A 20,870-nucleotide genomic window follows, 5' to 3' on the forward strand; every position below is an offset into this window, starting at 1 on the left:
AGAGACAGATAAAGTGCCCGCCTCTTGGAAATTGACGCAGCTTCGGTCATTCCTTGGTAAGATAAACTACTGTATCAAATACATACCAAATGCACTGGTCATCTCACAACCTCTCAGTCAGCATCGCCAGAGAGATGTGAAATTTGTTTGGTCTGACCCTTATTTGCAGTTTAAACATTGTTTATTTACTACTCATTGCCTTACTACCTTTAATCCCAAGAAAAGTTTATTACTAGCTCCTGACACAAGTCACAGCATGGGAATGGTCCCACACTGTTTCACAGAAATCTGGACAGGTCGGAATCGCCAATGGCTTTCACATCTAAGGATCTCTCACCCGCCCAAAAGATTTATTCCCAAATAGTAGAGATGTCGCTGACCACAGTCTAGGGTGTTAAAAAATTCCACTTTTCCCTGTATGGCTCCAAATTTCAATTGATCGTGGATCATAAACATTAGGTATCATTGTTCAATCATAAGGCTGTTCTTCCTGACAAGATGGCTCAGAGACTGCAGTGCACCGTGCTGTTACTTAGTAATTATTTTCATGACCTACGCCTATTGCTCACTGTGCAATATGTGAATGATGGTGTGTTGTCCATGTTCGCCATGAGTCTCGATGTGGAGTTTGATGGGGTTGTTGCAGTTTATTTTGTATTTGATGATGCATTAGACTCGACGCTGGAATATTTTCCCACCACCACCAAGGATGTAGCGGTAGTCACAAGTTACATCCCCATGTTGTGCAGCATTGTTGAAGTGATTGAATCGGGAAGGCCCATGCCCTTTCCTAAGGATTGCCCCCCCCCCCCCCCCCGATTTTAGATCATATTTCAGGATGAAAGAGTTGCTCAGTGTATGTCAGGGAATGTTGCTGCTTATAGTTCAGGTTGACAGGAGTCCCATAGTGGATAGTCACTCACTCAGTCCATGTGTCCTTCTGTTGTGGCAGTCTAGCTGGGACATATCTAGCATGAAAGATTTTCCTCGTTGGCATGTGCACTGGCCTGAATTAATCACTCATATCGAACCTGTAGTGAAACAGCATCACTTATTTTCGAAGAACGAAGCGGAATCTGCCCAGAAGGTTTTGTCATAACCTCATCTGGCTCCGCCATGGGATAGGATTCATATGGATTTCGCCAGTCCCTGTCTTGGGGAGATGTGGTTCATGCTGGTCGACACTCCATCACTCCTCTGCGATGTGATATTGATGTCCACCACAACATTGAGACCCACAATCAGTGCACTCACAACCATTTTTGCCACTGGGGCTGCATCACTCAAGCTGGTCTCTTATAATGGCCGCCTGATTATATGAGTAGTTTCAAAATTTCAGGCAGTCTGTCACCACAATGGTGTTCAGCACCAGACCACTGTTCCTTTCCATACATCATCGGATACTTCCCAGCAGATTAAAACTTTGTGACAGGCCGAGACTCGAACTCAGGAAGCACTCTACCATCTGAGTTACCCAAGCACGACTCACGACTCACGACCCATCCTCACAGCTTCAGTTCTGCCAGTACCTCGTCTCCTAGCATCCAAACTTCACAGAAGGCCTTCTACGAACCATGCAGAACTGGCACTCCTGGAAGAAAGGATATTGTGGAGACATGGCTTAGCCACAGCCTGGGGCATGTTTTCAGAATGAGATTTTCTCTCTGCCGCAGAGTGTACGCTGATATGAAACTTCCAGGCAGATAAAAACTGTGTGCCGGACCGAGTCGTGCTTCGGTAGCTCACATAGTGGAGCATTTGCCAGAAAAAGGCAAAGATCCCGAGTTCGAGTCTCGGTCCGGCACAAGGTTTTAATTTGCTAGGAAGTTTCAAATCAGCGTACACTCCACTGCAGAGGGAAAATCTCATTCTAAAAGACATCCCCCCAGCTTTGGCTAAGCTTTGTTTCCGCAATATCCTTCCTTGCAGGAGTGCTATTTCTGCACGGTTCGCAGAAGAGCTTCTGTGAAATTTGGAAGGTAGGAGACGAGATACTGGCAGAATTGAAGCTGCGAGGACGGTACGTGAGTCGTGTTTGGGTAGCTGAGATGGTAGACCACTTGCCCTCCAAAGGTAAAGGTCCCAAGTTCGAGTCTCGGTCCGGCACTCAGTTTTAATCTGCCAGGAAGTTCCGTATCAGCGTACACTCCGCTGCAAAGTGAAAATCTCATTCTGGAATCATCCATCTTGTAGGTGGATCGGATGGCTGAGCGTTTAAGACCCAAACAAGAAATGCACTGCAAACTATGTCAGCAAAGAAGTCTCTTTCCACTACTTAGATATGCACCGCACCACTCTGGTAAATGTTCGTAGTATGACAGGGCTGCTGTGTAAGACTATGCTCCTGCACATTGTTGTATGTCTTGTGCCCTACAGCCTGACCCAAGCTGTCTCGTTTTATGTCCAACTTCTGGAAGCGTTCATTAGTTTGTGTCTGCACGTTTGGCCATCGACTGGGATTGACAGAAGGGCTTAGAGTCGAGCAGCGTGGTTTCCAACTTATTGAGGTAGAAGACAGTAGGTGCAAGAGACCCAGATACCAATTACGGCCACACTGGTGCACAGTCAGCTATAAAATCAGGAGCCTCTTTTGGGGTTGGCACCCTGTAAAAATGTCAGTTTTCCCTGCAGCATATGAGGCAATTGGATTCACCACCCACACACCCTGATTATTACTTAAGATCGCGGCGTCGTTCCTCTTCCACAGTGTGCGGGAAGCAACCAATCGAGGTTAATCCGCTCCCTATGACAACAGCTCCGCAGCCGGTTGTACTAGGCGAAGAACAGTTGTAATACACTGAAGCGCCAAAGAAACTGGGACAGGCATGCGTATTCAAATATAGAGATGTGTAAACAGTCAGAATACGGCGGAAAGGTCGGAAACGCCTATATAATACCAGTGTCTCTCGCAGTTGTTAGGTCGTTTATTGCTGCTACAATGGCCGGTAATCAAGATTTTAGTGACTTTCAACGTGGTGTTATAGTCGGCACACGACCTATGGGATACGGCAACTCCCAGGTAATGAAGAAGAAGTGGCGATTTTCCCGCACAACAATTTCACGAGTGTACTGTGAATATCAGGAATCAGGTAAAACACAAAACCTCCGACATTGCTGGGCCGGAGAAAGATCCTGCAAGAATGGGACCAACGACGACTGAAGAGAATCGTTCAACGTGAAAGAAGTGCAACCCTTCCACAAATAGCTGTAGATTCCAAAGCTGGACCATGAACAAATTTCAGCGTGCGAACCATTCAAAGAAGCGTCATCGATATGGGCTTTCGGAGCCGAAGGCCCAATCGTGTACTCCTGATGACTTCCGACACAATGCTTTACAGCTCGCCTGAGCCTGTCAACACCACCATTGGACGGTAGATGACAGGAAACATGTTACCTTGTCGGACGAGTCTCGTTTCAAATTGTATCGAGCAGATGGAAATGTACAGACAACCCCAAGAATACATGGACCTTGAATGTCAAATTCAAATTTGTGTGAAATCTTATGGGACTTAACTGCTAAGGTCATCAGTCCCTAAGCTTACACACTGCTTAACCTAAATTACTCTAAGGACAAACACACACGCACCCACGCCCGAGGGAGGACTCGAACCTCCGCCGGGACCAGCCCTTGAATGTCAGCAGGAGACTGTTCAGGCTGGTCGAAGCTCTGTAATGAAGTGGAGCGTGTGCAATAGGAGTGATATGGAATACCCTGATAAGACTCTGAGATGTGACATGTACTTAAGCATCCTGTAAGATTACCTGCAGCCACTCATATCCATTGTGCATTTGGTCGAACAATTCCAGCAGGACAATGCGAGACCTCACATTTCCAGAATTGCTACACAGTGGCTCCAGGAACACTCTTCTGACTTTAAACACTTCCCCTGGCTACCAGACTCCCCAGAAATGAACATTATTGAGCATATCTAAGATGTCTTGCAACTTGCTATTCAAAAAAGATTCGAACTTCCTCGTACTCTTACGGATTCATGGACAACTCTGCAGGATTCATTGTGTCAGTGCCCTCCAGCACTACTTGAGCCATTAGTCGAGTTCATGCTGCATCGTGTTGCGGCGCATTTGCGTGATCGCGGAAGCTCTACAGGATATTAGGCAGGTGTACCACTTTCTTTGGCTCTTCAGTGTAGTTTGAACCACTTGCCGGGCTTGCAGTCTCTCCTGCTCTCCTCCCCGGACTTTTAAGACACAGAAACGGGCGTTTTATCCTTTGGATACCAATTAGAGTGGGGAGGGTCTTCGTATCTGGACCTACCGATAATGCCATGGCTATGGAGGACGCAGAGGCAACGACGTTGGCAGCCAGCGCACTGGATACGTCGGCCGTAGACAGGGTGCCCGTGCCGTGTGTACCGGTGACAGCCTCTGGTTTCCGAGGCGACAAGTTACGCCGGCCGCCGACTCAAATCATTTGCGTGTTTACTACCTTAGTAGCTTCACGTGTAGATATTCGGTCACACAGACATTTGTGTGTTTATGGGACGCACTTCTTATTTGATGTCTTGATTACTTATGCGACAGACGTTCTGGCTTGTGTTCTGGTCTCGAAAGATCTCTGCTCTTCGGACATTGTAATTCCCACTGTTGATGACTTGCTGCAACTAGGATATAGTAGATTATTCTTTGAGGTTTGAGGCCATGCATAGATCATTGAAACGACTGTTACAAAGGGTATAGAAGTCTATCCTTGCTCATGGAGTTTCAAAGGATCTAACACTCTGCAGAATTGTTCCAAGAAATAAACGAGGCCAGTTAGGGAGTATGCTGCTGACGAAAATACATTGGACCAAATGGGAACAAAAAGATCTGACTTCTTTCAGGATGTCTGTATTATAACCGGTACCATCGTCCACGAGGCAGTTGAAACAACATGGGTTACAGGATTACGTAAAGCAGCTAAAACATTTCGGTCTCGGAAACTGGCACACGGCCGGGAGAGTGGTGTGCTGACAACATGCCCCTTACTGTACGCATCCAGTGACGTCTATGGTCTGAGGATGACACGGAGGCCGGTCGGTACCTTTGGGCCTTCATGGTCTGTTCGGGAGGAGGTAAGTTTTAGCCAAAACAAGTAGGGAGATTTACGTAATTAGTAAGTTCTGTAGAAATGCAATCGTGTGACGTGTAGAAGAGGGACCCAGAACATCTACCTCTACAATGAACTTATAGAATAACTCTGGGTCAAGTTTAATAAAAAAAAGATAAACATAGGTGACCACATGCTGGATAGGAATGTACCTAGTATATCACTTTATTGTGGCAAGAACTCCCCACGGCTCACGCTAACTGTAGAAAAAAATCACGAAAGGGTGACCTCTTCATAACAGGTACAAAATCAAACACAGAGCCACAGATAGATATACACTCCTGGAAATTGAAATAAGAACACCGTGAATTCATTGTCCCAGGAAGGGGAAACTTTATTGACACATTCCTGGGGTCAGATACATCACATGATCACACTGACAGAACCACAGGCACATAGACACAGGCAACAGAGCATTAACAATGTCGGCACTAGTACAGTGTATATCCACCTTTCGCAGCAATGCAGGCTGCTATTCTCCCATGGAGACGATCGTAGAGATGCTGGATGTAGTCCTGTCGAACGGCTTGCTATGCCATTTCCACCTGGCGCCTCAGTTGGACCAGCGTTCGTGCTGGACGTGCAGACCGCGTGAGACGACGCTTCATCCAGTCCCAAACATGCTCAATGGGGGACAGATCCGGAGATCTTGCTGGCCAGGGTAGTTGACTTACACCTTCTAGAGCACGTTGGGTGGCACGGGATACATACGAACGTGCATTGTCCTGTTGGAACAGCAAGTTCCCTTGCCGGTCTAGGAATGGTAGAACGATGGGTTCGATGACGGTTTGGATGCACCGTGCACTATTCAGTGTCCCCTCGACGATCACCAGTGGTGTACGGCCAGTGTAGGAGATCGCTCCCCACACCATGATGTCGGGTGTTGGCCCTGTGTGCCTCGGTCGTATGCAGTCCTGATTGTGGCGCTCACCTGCACTGCGCCAAACACGCATACGACCATCATTGGCACCAAGGCAGAAGCGACTCTCATCGCTGAAGACGACACGTCTCCATTCGTCCCTCCATTCACGCCTGTCGCGACACCACTGGAGGCGGGCTGCACGATGTTGGGGCGTGAGCGGAAGACGGCCTAACGGTGTGCGGGACCGTAGCCCAGCTTCATGGAGACGGTTGCGAATGGTCCTCACCGATACCCCAGGAGCAACAGTGTCCCTAATTTGCTGGGAAGTGACGGTGCGGTCCCCTACGGCACTGCGTAGGATCCTATGGTCTTGGCGTGCATCCGTGCGTCGCTGCGGTCCGGTCCCAGGTCGACGGGCACGTGCACCTTCCGCCGACCACTGGCGACAACATCGATGTACTGTGGAGACCTCACGCCCCACGTGTTGAGCAATTCGACGGTACGTCCACCTGGCCTCCCGCATGCCCACTATACGCCCTCGCTCAAAGTCCGTCAACTGCACATACGGTTCACGTCCACGCTGTCGCGGCATGCTACCAGTGTTAAAGACTGCGATGGAGCTCCGTATGCCACGGCAAACTGGCTGACACTGACGGCGGCGGTGCACAAATGCTGCGCAGCTAGCGCCATTCGACGGCCAACACCGCGGTTCCTGGTGTGTCCGCTGTGCCGTGCGTGTGATCATTGCTTGTACAGCCCCCTCGCAGTGTCCGGAGCAAGTATGGTGGGTCTGACACACCGGTGTCAATGTGTTCTTTTTTCCATTTCCAGGAGTGTAGAATGAAACGTGTTAGGCTGTTAAGAGAGAAGACAATGAATCGTTCAAGGACTATTGTCTCCGAAGTCACTCACAAAAGTGAAGAAAATCTGCTCATTTGTCAGTGCTGTCAGTGGCACTCACGGATAACACAGGAATAGAAGTTCACTGTATCATAGCAAAAGCAGAAGTAATTGATTCCGATTTCAAATGTTCCTTCACTAAAGTAGATACACGTATCTTAACCCGTTTACGTCTTGCACCACTGCAAAGAGGAATAGCGTTGAGGAAAAACTAAATCACTGAAACTAAGCAATGCTCAAGGGCCCGGCTGGATCCCTGTCATACTCCATACATAATTTACAGCTGAGTTACCTCCCATTTTAGCCATAAAATACTGTAGATTCCTGAAAAGAAAACACTATTCAGTGACTAGAAAAAATGCAATGGGCAAACGTGACAACAACAAGAATAATAGAAGGAATGCGCAAAGTTACCTTGCTATCTCATATTTTGAAGACTCCTAGAAAATAGACTGAGCTCAAACATTGAGAAGTGTTGCAACATCTAAACTCGTCATAAAAAGTGATAATGTGGGCTAGTTGTAACAGCCAGACATTTCAAGCGGGCGATACGAGTGGATAACTTCACTTCAGGTACACGTCACGAATGTTTTTCCCAGTAACTGTCTGCCATAGACGTGTATCTTACGCACGAGAAATCGCACAGTCGTAGACTCGTTTATAGCGCTCAACTTCACTGTAATGAGGACCTCTACAAATCGTTAACAGACTTTTTAGCTACTGTCAATGAGTGTTACGGGAAAGTGAAAAATATTTTCCAATGTGCAACATGATCATATACTTAGGAATATTCTGTGGAAATTTAAAAGTGTTGCATTCCAGAAAATTCTGTCAATGCTGTACCTGATAGTGTACCTCTTACAATCTAATTTTCTACACACCAACATTCAGTGGGTGAAATAAAATTAAGTAAAACCCCCATGAACCATGGATCTTGCCCTTGGTGGGGAGGCTTGCGCGCCTCAGCGATACAGATGGCCGTACCGTGGGTGCAACCACAACGGAGGGGTATCTGTTGAGAGGCCAGACAAACGTGTGGTTCCTGAAGAGGGGCAGCAGCCTTTTCAGTAGTTGCAGGGGCAACAGTCTGGATGATTGACTGATCTGGCCTCGTAACACTAACCTAAGCGCCCTTGGTGTGCTGGTACTGCGAACGGCTGAAAGCCAGGGGAAACTACAGCCGTAATTTTTCCCGAGGGCATGCAGCTTTACTGTATGGTTAAATGATGATGGTGTCCTCTTGGGTAAAATATTCTGGAGGTAAAATAGTCCACCATTCGGATCTCCGGGTGGGGACTACTCAAGAGGACGTCGTTAGCAGGAGAAAGAAAACTGGCGTTCTACGGATCGGAGCGTGGAGTGTCAGATCCCTTAATCGGGCATGTAGGTTAGAAAATTTAAAAAGGCAAATGGATAGGTTAAAGTTAGATAGAGTGGGAATTAGTGAAGTTCGGTGGCAGGAGGAACAAGACTTTTGGTCAGGTGAATACAGTGTTATAAATACAAAATCAAATAAGGGTAATGCAGAAGTAGGTGTAATAATGAATAAAAAAATAGGAGTGCGGGTAAGCTACTACAAACTGCATAGTGAACGCATTATTGAGGCCAAGATAGACACGAAGCCCATGCCTTCTACAGTAGTACAAGTTTATATGCCAACTGGCTCTGCAGATGATGAAGAAATTGATGAAATGTATGATGAGATAAAAGAAATTTTTCAGGTAGTGAAGGGAGACGAAAATTTAATAGTCATGGGTGACTGGAATTCGAGAGCAGGAAAAGGGAGAGAAGGAAACACAGTGGGTGAATATGGATTGGGGGAGAGAAATGAAAGAGGAAGCCGTCTGGTAGAATTTTGCACAGAGCAGTGCTTAATCATAGCTAACACTTGGTTCAAAAATCATAACAGAAGGATGTATACCTGGAAGAATCCTAGAGATACTAGAAGGTATCAAATAGATTATATAATGGTAATACAGAGATTTAGGAACCAGGTTTTAAATTGTAAGGCATTTCCAGGGGCAGATGTGGACTCTGACCACAATCTATTGGTTATGAACTGCAGATTAAAACTGAAGAAACTGCAAAAAAGTGGGAATTTAAGGAGATGGGACCTGGATAAACTGACTAAACCAGAGGTTGTACAGAGTTTCAGAGAGAGCATAAGGGAACAATTGACAGGAATGGGGGAAAGAAATATAGTAGAAGAAGAATGGTTAGCTCTTAGGGATGATGTAGTGAAGGCGGCAGAGGATCAAGTAGGTAAAAAGACAACGGCTAGTAGAAATCCTTGGGTAACAGAGGAAATATTGAATTTAACTGATGAAGGGAGAAAATATAATAACGCAGTAAATGAAGCAGGCAAAAAGGAATACAAACGTCTCAAATATGAGATTGAGAGGAAGTGCAAAATGGCTAAGCAGGAATGGCTAGAGGACAAATGTAAGGATGTAGAAGCTTATTTCACTAGTGGTAAGACAGATACTGCGTACAGGAAAATTAAAGAGACCTTTGGAGAAAAGAGAGCCACTTGTATGAATATCAAGAGCTCAGATGGAAACCCAGTTCTAAGCAAAGAAGGGAAAGCAGAAAGGTGGAAGGGGTATATAGAGGGTCTATACAAGGGTGATGTACTAGAGGACAATATTATGGAAATAAAAGAGGATGTAGATGAAGATGAAATGGGAGACACAATACTGCGTGAAGACGTTGACAGAGCACTGAAAGACCTGAGTCGAAACAAGGCCCCGGGAGTAGACAACATTCCATTGGAACTACTGACGGCCATGGGAGAGCCAGTCCTGACAAAACCCTACCATCTGGTGAGCAAGATGAATGAGATAGGTGAAATACCCTCAGACTTCAAGAAGAATATAATAATTCCAATCCCAAAGAAAGCAGGTGTTCACAGATGTGAAAATTACCGAACTATCAGTTTCATAAGTCACTGCTGCAAAATACTAACGCGAATTCTTTACAGACGAATGGAAAAACTGGTAGAAGCCGACCTCGGGGAAGATCAGTTTGGATTCCGCAGAAATGTTGGAACACGTGAGGTAATACTGACACTACGACTTATCTTAGAAAATAGATTAAGGAAAGGCAAACATACGTTTCTAGCATTTGTAGACTTAGAGAAAGCTTTCGACAATGTTGACTGGAATACTCCCTTTCAAATTCTGAAGGTGGCACGGGTAAAATACAGACTGCGAAAGTCTATTTACAATTTCTACAGAAACCAGATGGCAGTTATAAGAGTCGAGGGGCATGAAAGGGAAGCAGTGGTTTGGAAGGGAGTGAGACAGGGTTGTAGCCTGTCCCCGATGTTATTCAATCTGTATATTGAGCAAGCAGTAAAGGAAACAAAAGAAAAACTCGACGTAGGTATTAAAATCCACGGAGAAGAAATAAAAATGTTGAGGTTTGCCGATGACATTGTAATTCTTTCAGAGACAGCAAAGTACCTGGAAGAGCAGTTGAACGGAATGGACAGTGTCTTGAAAGGAGGATAGAAGATGAACATCAACAAAAACAAAACGAGGATAATGGAATGCTGTCGAATTAAGTCGGGTGATGCTGAGGGAATTAGATTAGGAAATGAGACACTTAAAGTCGTAAAGGAGTTTTGCTATTTGAGGAGCAAAATAACTGATGATGGTCGAAGTAGAGAGGATATAAAATGTAGACTGGCAATGGGAAGGAGAGCGTTTCTCAAGAAGAGAAATTTGTTAACATCGAGTATAGATTTAAGTGTCAGGAAGTCGTTTCTGAAAGTATTTGTATGGAGTGTAGCCATGTATGGAAGTGAAACATGGACGATAAATAGTTTGGACAAGAAGAGAATAGAAGCTTTTGAAATGTGGTGCTACAGAAGAATGCTGAAGCATAGATGGGTAGATCACGTAACTAATGAGGAGGTATTGAATAGAATTGGGGAGAAGAGGAGTTTGTGGTACAACTTGACAAGAAGAAGGGACCGGTTGGTAGGACATGTTCTGAGGCATCAAGGGATCACAAATTTAGCATTGGAGGGCAGCATGGAGGGTAAAAATAGTAGAGGGAGACCAAGAGATGAATACACTAAGCAGATTGAGAAGGATGTAGGCTGCAGTATGTACTGGGAGATGAAGAAGCTTGCACAGGATAGAATAGCATGGAGAGCTGCATCAAAGCAGTCTCAGGACTGAAGACAACAACAACAACAGAATCAAATATACATAAAAGTGAAATATATTTCGAAATATATGCTGAGTAACTTCACAAAAGTCTGATTTCAAAACAGTTGAAGCTGTTAAAACATTAAAGAACCTCAATTCAATGGCAAATACCACATGTTCCATGGTAGCAGTGCCTCTTCCGTTTTAAGGTACAAGAATGTTCAAGACCGACGAATTAAGGGTTAAACGTCAACGCTTCATATAATTTACCTCAAAAATACGTATTACTCACCATAAAATTCCATAAATGAAGAATGGTGTCGGCTCCTGAAACCTAAATCCTACCCCAAATGCAGGCAGTCCACTCGTACTGTCATGCACAAAAGTACCCGAACGACCTAAACTACGATAAGCCTGATTTGTATGCAACCAACACATTGCAGCTGTCTAGCGGGTCCTCTAATGGCTTTGCGGTACAGTCGTTCGACTGTACGAAATGGATCCCACTAGAGACCACTAGACAACACTGTTCTTTAAAGCAATCAGTTCGATGTAACATCACACCACGAAATTGCAAAAACTAGAAAAACACGTAATTAGAGATGAGTTAGTCCCAAACGCTTGTACAGGTTACAATGATTTTCAAAAGCGTTACCATCTCATTACAATCTGAAACAACTAACTGTGGCACATAAACTGTATAGCAATCCTTAAACAAAGTAAATTTTTGCATGAACAAGATATTCTGAGACAATGTCTGGACTAATAAAGGTCTATGACAGTTCGAAGTATTTTTCCTCTGTATAAGGTTTACCCGCACCTGCTAAATATCCCAGTGACGAATGGTTTTCGCATAAACTGGTCGTTATAGGAACTAGTTAAAGAAAACGCGCTAAAGAGCGGTAAACGCTCTATAGAAACCAAAATATTAATGGAGTATAATCAGAAACGTCACTGTACTAATTGTTCGTGAGGAATTATTTGCCCACATGATTGAACTATAAATGACATGACGGAATTTTTGTTCTGGATCTGGACAGAAACCCAGCAGACGTAGCCACAATTACTAACATACACTTTCGCACCTGCTCTTTACTTGATCAAGTCAACGATCATCAATGCTGACTATCCGTAAAGAGTTAGTTAACTCATCTGAACTTGAAAGGAAATGCCGAAATTGTTTCTACTGCATCAAAACAATTATCGCCCTGTTAACTAACCACGAAAGATGTTTAATATACCCTACTTCTCAAGTAACTAAGCACGCACGTGCTGAAAATTGGAGTGCTATGATTTAAAATCTTGTGACGGAATTTTCTACTCAGAACGTTATCGGATTGTTAACTAAGCAAAATCAGATGTTAAAAATCGAATTTATTTACCAGCAGCGAGCTGTATCAATATGAGATGAGGGTACAATTTGTTTTGCTCGCCTGTGGATCGAACCCGGCGCGTGCTGTCGCTGTTTCACATCCATAATTAGACGTTAAGTATCAACTGCTTGCTCACCAGCAGTGAGACGCTCCCATGTTTCACTAGAAATAACTGTACCCATCGTTATTGTTGACAATACATGAACAGAAATTATATATGCATATTATTTTTCGCTGGTAGGTCACTGTCCACATGCAAGGGCGTAAAATGAAATTACGATTATGTTTGTGTTGGACAAGGATTGCAACCCAGATTCGTTCCATTCTTAGATAGCTGAATTCGAATTCCAGTCGAGGACCAAAATTGCAATGTCTCAAGTACAAATTAAATATGGACGCTGTAAACGTAATAACCATTCCTAAATTAAATGAAATAAACTTTTTAGCGCTGGTTTACTGGCGACAGAGTTTGTGCCCTCGGCGGCTGCAGCCTTTGTTACGGCGCCATTTCAACAGGCTCTGATGCTGTTGGTAATGAAGGGATATTGTGTGTAATGCGGATTCTGAATCTCTGTGCGACCTAACATTCGGGACTAGGTGTTACCGTAGGTGAATTAGATCTTTTCGTGAATGTTAGAAATATACGCCATGAGTGAGAATCGAAATTATACACAACTATGAGACTGCAATCGACCCTGTACATCACTGTAACTCACGGTTATCGAGTCCTGATTGTGTTATTATGTCCGACGATGCGCCTAGAAGCTGTGAAAAAATCCGGCTCTCTAGATTTACTGCTTAGTTACCTGCTAGTTTCTAATGCGGGTGTTAATCGACTCTCATGATTGCGTGATATAAGGACCATTGTAGTCTTCATAGCTCCGATTTGTTGCCAATATGAAAATTTTCTATGACAACTGATGTTTTACTTCGAGATATACAACTGCAGCATGTGAGGTTACCAGATAATTAGATGATTACTGTCTTGATTGCTGTTATTATCTTCATCATGCTGCTACTACACATGTCATTGACGGAATGGTATATGCTCTTTGATCATTTTTAGAACGATCTGCCCAAATATAGTAATTATGTTGTTCCTTCAATGTATAGGGAATACTTTTCCATTTAAAGTGGGATATATGCAGTTCTTCGTTAATCACATAAAAATGAAATTAATTGCTGAAACTTTTATTTGAGAGCAGAAATCGTGTTGCTTTTCTTTATTTATTTGAGCTTAGCAACGATGCTTGTAAAATGCGAAAATATGGAATTCAAACATTATTCAAAATGCAGCGATGTTAATGTCTGCCCTTAAATGCCAAGCTCATGCTTTACAGATGACTTGGTCAGACTGTTGTCAATCATATGGGATCTACATTGCTGCTGATTAATATCTCCCTCATTGTTGTGTGTCGTGTTTAATGAACTACCGAAAATACCATATGGAATATGTAATATACAAATATAAATTGATTACAACTTCTCATGATAACGGTACAAAAAAGTGTGCCTTCTTAAGGGAAAATACCTCAAATCATTACGAATTAGCAAGATAAAGTTAAAAATATCATTCAGTGTCACACTTAAGCCAATATTATTGACAGAAGCAGAAAAAAAGGGATTAACATGTGTGCAATTCTGTTGTGTCTATACACCCACGGACTATGGGATAGAGGTAGCGATACAATGGCTGAGAGGTTTTCAGTCGATGTCTTTGCTGACTGTTGATCTGCCTTCGAGATTATATGTTACAGAGGAGGAAAAAGTATTGTCGTCACCAGTATCTGAACCGACACCAAGCGCAGTTGCCAATTTCATGTCCAAACACTTTACCCCTACGATAGCAGCCACTGGCAATCAGATGCTGCGGAAGACGATCCAAACCATACCTTCGTGAAGTGTCCGTGGAACATACACTAAATCAACTTCATTAAAAGCAATCTTCAACCGCTTGGTCATCTGTTCTCAATCAGTCTCTAAACCTTGTTAACATCCATGTATATAGCAAAGTGTAAAATACTGTACGAGTCCGTTAACAATCTCAACATCCAGATACAGCTCCCTACGCTGCTAATCTATTGCTCTTGGCAATTATAATGCGAATAGAACATCAAAGCTCAGTTAACTGACTATAATCCCATGGCCTCTTCAGCAGCATGTCTAACCTCAGCGTATAAGTGTATGTGACTGTCTGTCTCCCATTCGTTTGTGCTCAAATACTAGTGGATCTGTATGTATGATTGTAATAACCAAATATGGTTACTGTATACTGCTGTCATTTTCTGTCTATATAGTACTTACATACCGGCTCAGATATTCACTAATGCATCCACAGTTTTTGAAACATTTGTTACAGGACATACAAAAGAAGATTTTATTGTTAATGAAAATACAAAAGCATTAATATGGATTGAACTGGGAATATCTCAAATGTTTACCAGCGACGTTTGAACGTTGTTATTGTTGTACTAGTAAGATGTTTATAGGATAACAACTCTGTTATCCTATGTTACATTTTCGTCTTCTTCACTCGTTTCTTAAGCCTGTCTTACTTCATACCACGGTACGACTCAAACTAAGGTCCTCTCTTCATTGTCAAAACAAACTGCAGAATCAGTTCTCCAGTGTTGAGATTGCCATAAGGGTATGCACCTTTGGCTTCCTGTGTTTCAGTATCAAGTGAATAGCTAAGGTGCTCTACGCCTCGTCAGTCTCTAAGACGAACTTCATTTCCAAACGTTATTTGGTTCTCTCTCTGAGTCATCGTTTGCCCTGTATGTTTTGAAGTGCTATACTACCTGGCTGTCTAGGGTGCACGATTCTTGTTTATATTTTTATATATGAAATATACCTGGTTCACTGTACCCAGCTTCCTGATTGCAGATCCTGATTTGACGTTTCCTTGTGAAGTCTGCATTTTGCATACTTTATTGGCAACGACGACTTGAGGACGATTGTCTCCTCGTAACTACCAGCTGTGTACTGGTTCAAGGTTCTTATACTCCTACGATTTACGACGTGTGACCAGATTAAACAACTGCTCAGTTTGCAGACTGAACTCTTGCAGATGCTAACTGACGAAAGACAGACTCGATCTGCCACACTGGCCTTGCCGTCACCTCCGTTCGCCACGGTTAACTTTGAGTTAGAGGACTGGAAAGAATATGTATCCTGGTTACATCAGCAATTCACGACGTAAGGAAACGTTGAGTCATGACACCCTGCCTGCAGTTTTGCGTGAGCTGACAGCACTGCTTACATATTAGCTATGAAATTGTGCGAGCTTCAGGACCCCACTATAGCTGACTATGACGAGTAGCTCCAGTAATTGCGTAATTTCTACTCATTTTCATCACATGTCAGCACGGCACGTCTTAGAATTTTTGGACCGGCTAAGAGCACTTAACAATCACCTAAGCACTAGATCATGGAAATACACGGCTTGTCAAGAGAGTGTCAGTTTAAGTACGTTAAACATGCTGTCAGGCTAAGTACGCGGACGAAAAGATTCAGGATTGGGTTATAAAGCACCTCCATGACCAGAAGCTACGTAACCAGGTACTAAGCATCAGTAACCCGTCACTGAAGGATGTTCTCAAACTCGTTTACGTTTTTTAAGCTTCCTTTGTCGCTTAAGAGTAATTAGAACAATGGAGGTCTATAAGATAAGCGTAGCTAGTGACAGCAAACATCGTTCTCAGACAGCGGGGTCTGTTCAGTTCCATGCCGAGACAGGAATATCTTCACAGGCTCGTCATACTATTCAGAAAACGACTTTCTCGCGCCCGAAGAAATTTCTCATCGCGTTGCAGACTAATGGCGAGGGCGTAGTCTTTGAGCTAGACACTGGAAGTGATAGAAGCCTCTTTAACCTGGAGAGTTACCAGCTCATAGGCCCCCCGTTTAAGCAGCCTAGGCAGGTAGAATTGGTTGGATACTAAAACACGATCGTTCCTTCGAAAGGATTCTGCACTATTTCTGCCACTTATAATCAGATGCTGCTAGATTTGGAAGTGAAAGTCGTCAGCCAATTTGCCATTCAGAATATCTTCGAACTGATGCCTTGGCTTATTGTTACCGACGCAGTGCACTTTGTGTCTAATGCTGTTCTACCTAGGGAGTTGATCGTTTATGTGCTCAGTACGGGGATCTGTCTTCGGAGTCCTTAGGCCACATCAAGTATTTTCAAGCTCACCCTATCGTGAAACCGAACTGTCAGCCTGTCTTCTGCGGAGTACACAATGTGCTCTACCTTCTGCTACACAGCGTGAAAACTGCATTGAATCGATTACAAGCTATAGGTGTCATGGAACTGGTGGCATGGAGCGAATGCTACATCCCACTACTGATTGTCTGCAAGAAAAATTATGGAACTCGATTGTGTGGTGACTTCACAGTCACCATCAACGCACAAGGCATTACGGGATACCTATCCGATGCGAAACCCTGAAGATTTGGCTGCCAGGCTGACGGGAGAAAATAATTTTCAACGATCGATCTCAAAGATGCATGTATTCAAAAGGAAGTGGGGGACGATACGAAGCAGAATCTGGTGATTCACACAGTGCAAGGATTATAGAGGTACGATAGGTTACTTCCAGAGGCTCCTCAGCCCCAGCAGTATTTCAACGATATCTTGGTCAAGGCACCAAGAAGGTTCACTGCTGCTGCAACAACTTGGACGACACTATTTTGTCTGAAAGGGTCAACAGAACCACCTCGCCAATCTTCAGAAACTGTTTCAATTACTGAAATACTTAGGTTTTCGCTGCAACGGCCTCAAGTGCGTATTTTCCCAGCCACGAATCGAATACGTGAGCAACGTCATCTATGGTTATGGTATACGGCCTCTGCGCAAGCATCTTCAACCAATAATAAATCTATCGACCTCCAAGAAGTTACAGGAACTTCTCGCTTTTTTGGGTAAAACAGCTTATTACGAGCGGTTTACTCCTAATGGAGCACAAATTGCCGCACCTCTTAACAAATTACGACGCAAAGGCTGAAATTTGGTCTATACACAGCAGTGCGTCCATGCTTACACTACAATGAAGGAAGATTTGCTGTTAAGACTATGCTTGATTCACTTTGATCGACGAGATAGCTAGTGCTAGCAACCGACACCTCCCAGTACGGCGTCAGAGTCGTCTTATTGCTGAAAGCTGTAGCCGTGGCAGAACGACAGTGTTTGCCTAAAAGAGGCTGAACCTGTCCCGTATCAAATACAGACAGGTCGAGAGAGAGGTCCTAACCATCGTGTTTGCAGTTCGTCGTTGTCACCAATATCTTTACAGTGGAAAATATACCCTGATTACCAATCACAGGGCGCTCGTCGCATTGCTCAGTCCTCACCGACTGATATGAGAAAGGGCGGCGGACAAATTACAGCGATGGGTCTTGCTTTTAAATGAGTATAAATATATCATATATCCCCCGTAGACATAGTGTGCCAACGCGGATGCATATCACAGTTGCCAGTGGCCCGTGACGATGCCAGCATTATAGCCCAGATATTTGCCACCGGACTGCCACCATCATCGTATCGGATAGTGGTCTGCAATTTGTGTCGCAGTAATTTTCCGATTGTTGTCACCGCAATGCCATTTTCCATGTGCTTACTGCCCCTTCCATCCTCAGTCGAACGGTGAGGTGGGGCGATTGGTTTACACGTTCACGCAGCAAATTTTCAAGCTATAGGAGTGCCACACAAAAGGAGATGCCTTGTTGATTTTCTAAGTTCATACCATCCCATGCCTACCGGCGAGCGTTCACCGGCTGAATTATTGCATGGCCGGCTGCACTGGACATTGCTTCATCTCTTGCACCCTTCGTTCGGCAGAGAGACCCCCGCAACCAAACGGAAGTTTACAACTGGCCAACAGGTTTATTTTAGCTATTTCTGTACCAAGAAGTGGGACTATGGGATTGTTGTGGTGACAAGGGGCTTTCGATGTATCTAATCTTAGCCCGTGTGGCAGGATTTTTCGGCACCAGGATTAAATCCGTGGGCCTCCCACTAGCTGCAATACTGCCGCCCAGTGGCCTTTGCCTGCGGGCCCACCTCGTCGAGGCTCCGCTGTCGCATAGTTGTCGGGCTTTGGTGTGTTCACGCTGGGGCCGCCGCCACCGTCACCGCCGTCGCCACAGCCGCCGGCACCTAAGCAGCCGTCCACTTCACTCCCACCGGTGTTGCAGTCACCGCCACGACTGCAACTGCTACACCGAGCGGTTGAGTCGCAGTCGCAGCTCGGAACCACGACTACGTATCACGTTCCCTTGGGATCACCATCCTCGTCTCCGACAGCGATGCAGCCACTGTCACCGTACCACTGTCACCCTTGTCGCAGCTGTTGTATCCGCCCAGTCGTGACGAGCTCCCCGAACCAGGCCACCATATCGGACCAGCAAGAGGAGTCCCTCTGTGAATCGCTGTGTCCCGATGGCGCTACCGCTTTTCGTGCTGTCGCCGCTATGGTTCCTAGATAAGTCAATTTGCCAGCTTTTCTGGCGTACCGCAGCAGATACCTTCAAGGGGGTCGACCTGTGCTACATGAGGACCCTCCTCCCTCAAGTTCGGCGTCATTAGCCGAGCAGCATCAGCAAGTCTACAGTCGTTGTACCCATTTAAACCCTCTTGTCTATTCCACCGCAGAGGGGGAGGGATGTGATGTCGGCTCCTGAAGCCTAATTCCTGTCCGCATTTCAGGCCGAACACTCGCACAGCTCGTCCACCCGTTGCTATGAATACAGCGTGGGTTCAAAATGGCTCTGAACACTATGGAACAACATCTGAAGTCATCAGTCCCCTAGAACTTAGGACTACTTGAACCTAACTAATATAAGGACATCACACACGTCCATGCCCGAGGCAGGATTCGAACCTGCGAGCGTAGTGGTCACGCGGTTCCGGACTGAAGCGCCTAGAACCGCTCGGCCACACAGGCCGGCTACAGCGTGGGCAACGATCTTAATGCGTGCCTCTCCAGTTCACGACAGCTCTCTCTAGCAATGGCGCCACTAGCGAGCCGTGCCAACTGACACCAGTCTACCACACGCCGTCACGTGTGCTAACCGACGTTCGAACCGAAAGCTCATCTCGACACATTTGGTCTTCAATAAATGTAACTCCATCGTATGTCCGGAGTGCGGGACTTCGGCTGGTCGATTTCCAGTAATAATATACCAACAGCCGTTATTTTGATTTCATTTGTTAGGCATCCAGTTTCGACATTATATTTTGCTATTTTCAGGCCTTGGTGTTAGAAACCAATGCAGCACTGTCAACTAGTATCGCGAAGATTTTTTTCCCACGGGCATGTGCGCTCCTTGGACAGTTGTCAGCAACAGGTATTCATCGCATCATCCGACACTAAAACTAACATTTGCAAACTTTATTTGCTTCTATCTCTGGTTCATCGACTGAATTTTCTGTGCTCTAGTGCTGTACCTCCTGGACTGTCTATGGATCAGTCTTATTGATTGTATTTCTGAGTATGGTGGTGGGTATTTGAAATATACACGGTTCATTGTGCCCTGCTTACTGATTGTAGATCCTGATTTAACGATTCCTTCTGAAATCTGTGCTGGTGTACTTCACGAAGAATTAACAATATCTTACACATAACTTTAATGTACACGGATGTCCAATTCTTAAATAAGAAGCTAACTTTCTCTAGATGTGTCGGTACCAAGTAAAATAGCTCGATGGAGCTTCTACCACATACAGAAAGGCCTGCAGCAGTATAGTATAGAAGGTAATTGAAAATAATATCATTGAGACGTAGAGGAATGACTCTTCTATTCACTGAAGTGACTTCGTTGCGTGACGTTCCTGTGGATCTAACAAAAGGAGAGACATGGTTCTTAATAGGGTGTGTGACGACGGACGGCAATGCATACTCTGCAAAGTGCTCCCATGCTAGCAATAGGGTTGGTAAATTGTTCTTGTGGGACTACGGGCAAGGGCAGCCCACACCACTCTCTTTCCAAGAGCTCCTCCTTCTGCGCGGTTATATGCGGTCACGCATTGTCAGAGTCTTGAATTCAGACCAAAATTATCCCTCTGAAAACTAGATACAACAGTTCCAGAACCAGTACTAAGGCAAAAATGTATAGGAACTCTTCAGCCCCTTCGTATAGCTACCGCAGGGATTATGAACAGAAAATAGACTGATTTCAGGATGTGCAGAGGCATTTAAATTGTCATTCTAACATGTGAAGTACTCTCTATCATTCACTTCACTGTGTTCTGAAGAATGTGTATGTAGATGTAGTTACACCTCTTCTTGCAGTAGGCCTACGAACACTCATCTATGAAAAACATTATATGATCAAAAGTTGTGGAACATAAACTCGCCTTCCATATTACACCACTAGCCATTAAAATTGCTACACAACGAAGATGACGCGCTATAGACGCGAAATTTAACTGACAGAAAGAAGATGCTGTGATATGCAAATGATTAGCT

The sequence above is a fragment of the Schistocerca piceifrons genome, chromosome X (genome assembly GCF_021461385.2).
Source record: "Schistocerca piceifrons isolate TAMUIC-IGC-003096 chromosome X, iqSchPice1.1, whole genome shotgun sequence".
In the NCBI taxonomy this organism is placed as follows: domain Eukaryota; kingdom Metazoa; phylum Arthropoda; class Insecta; order Orthoptera; family Acrididae; genus Schistocerca; species Schistocerca piceifrons.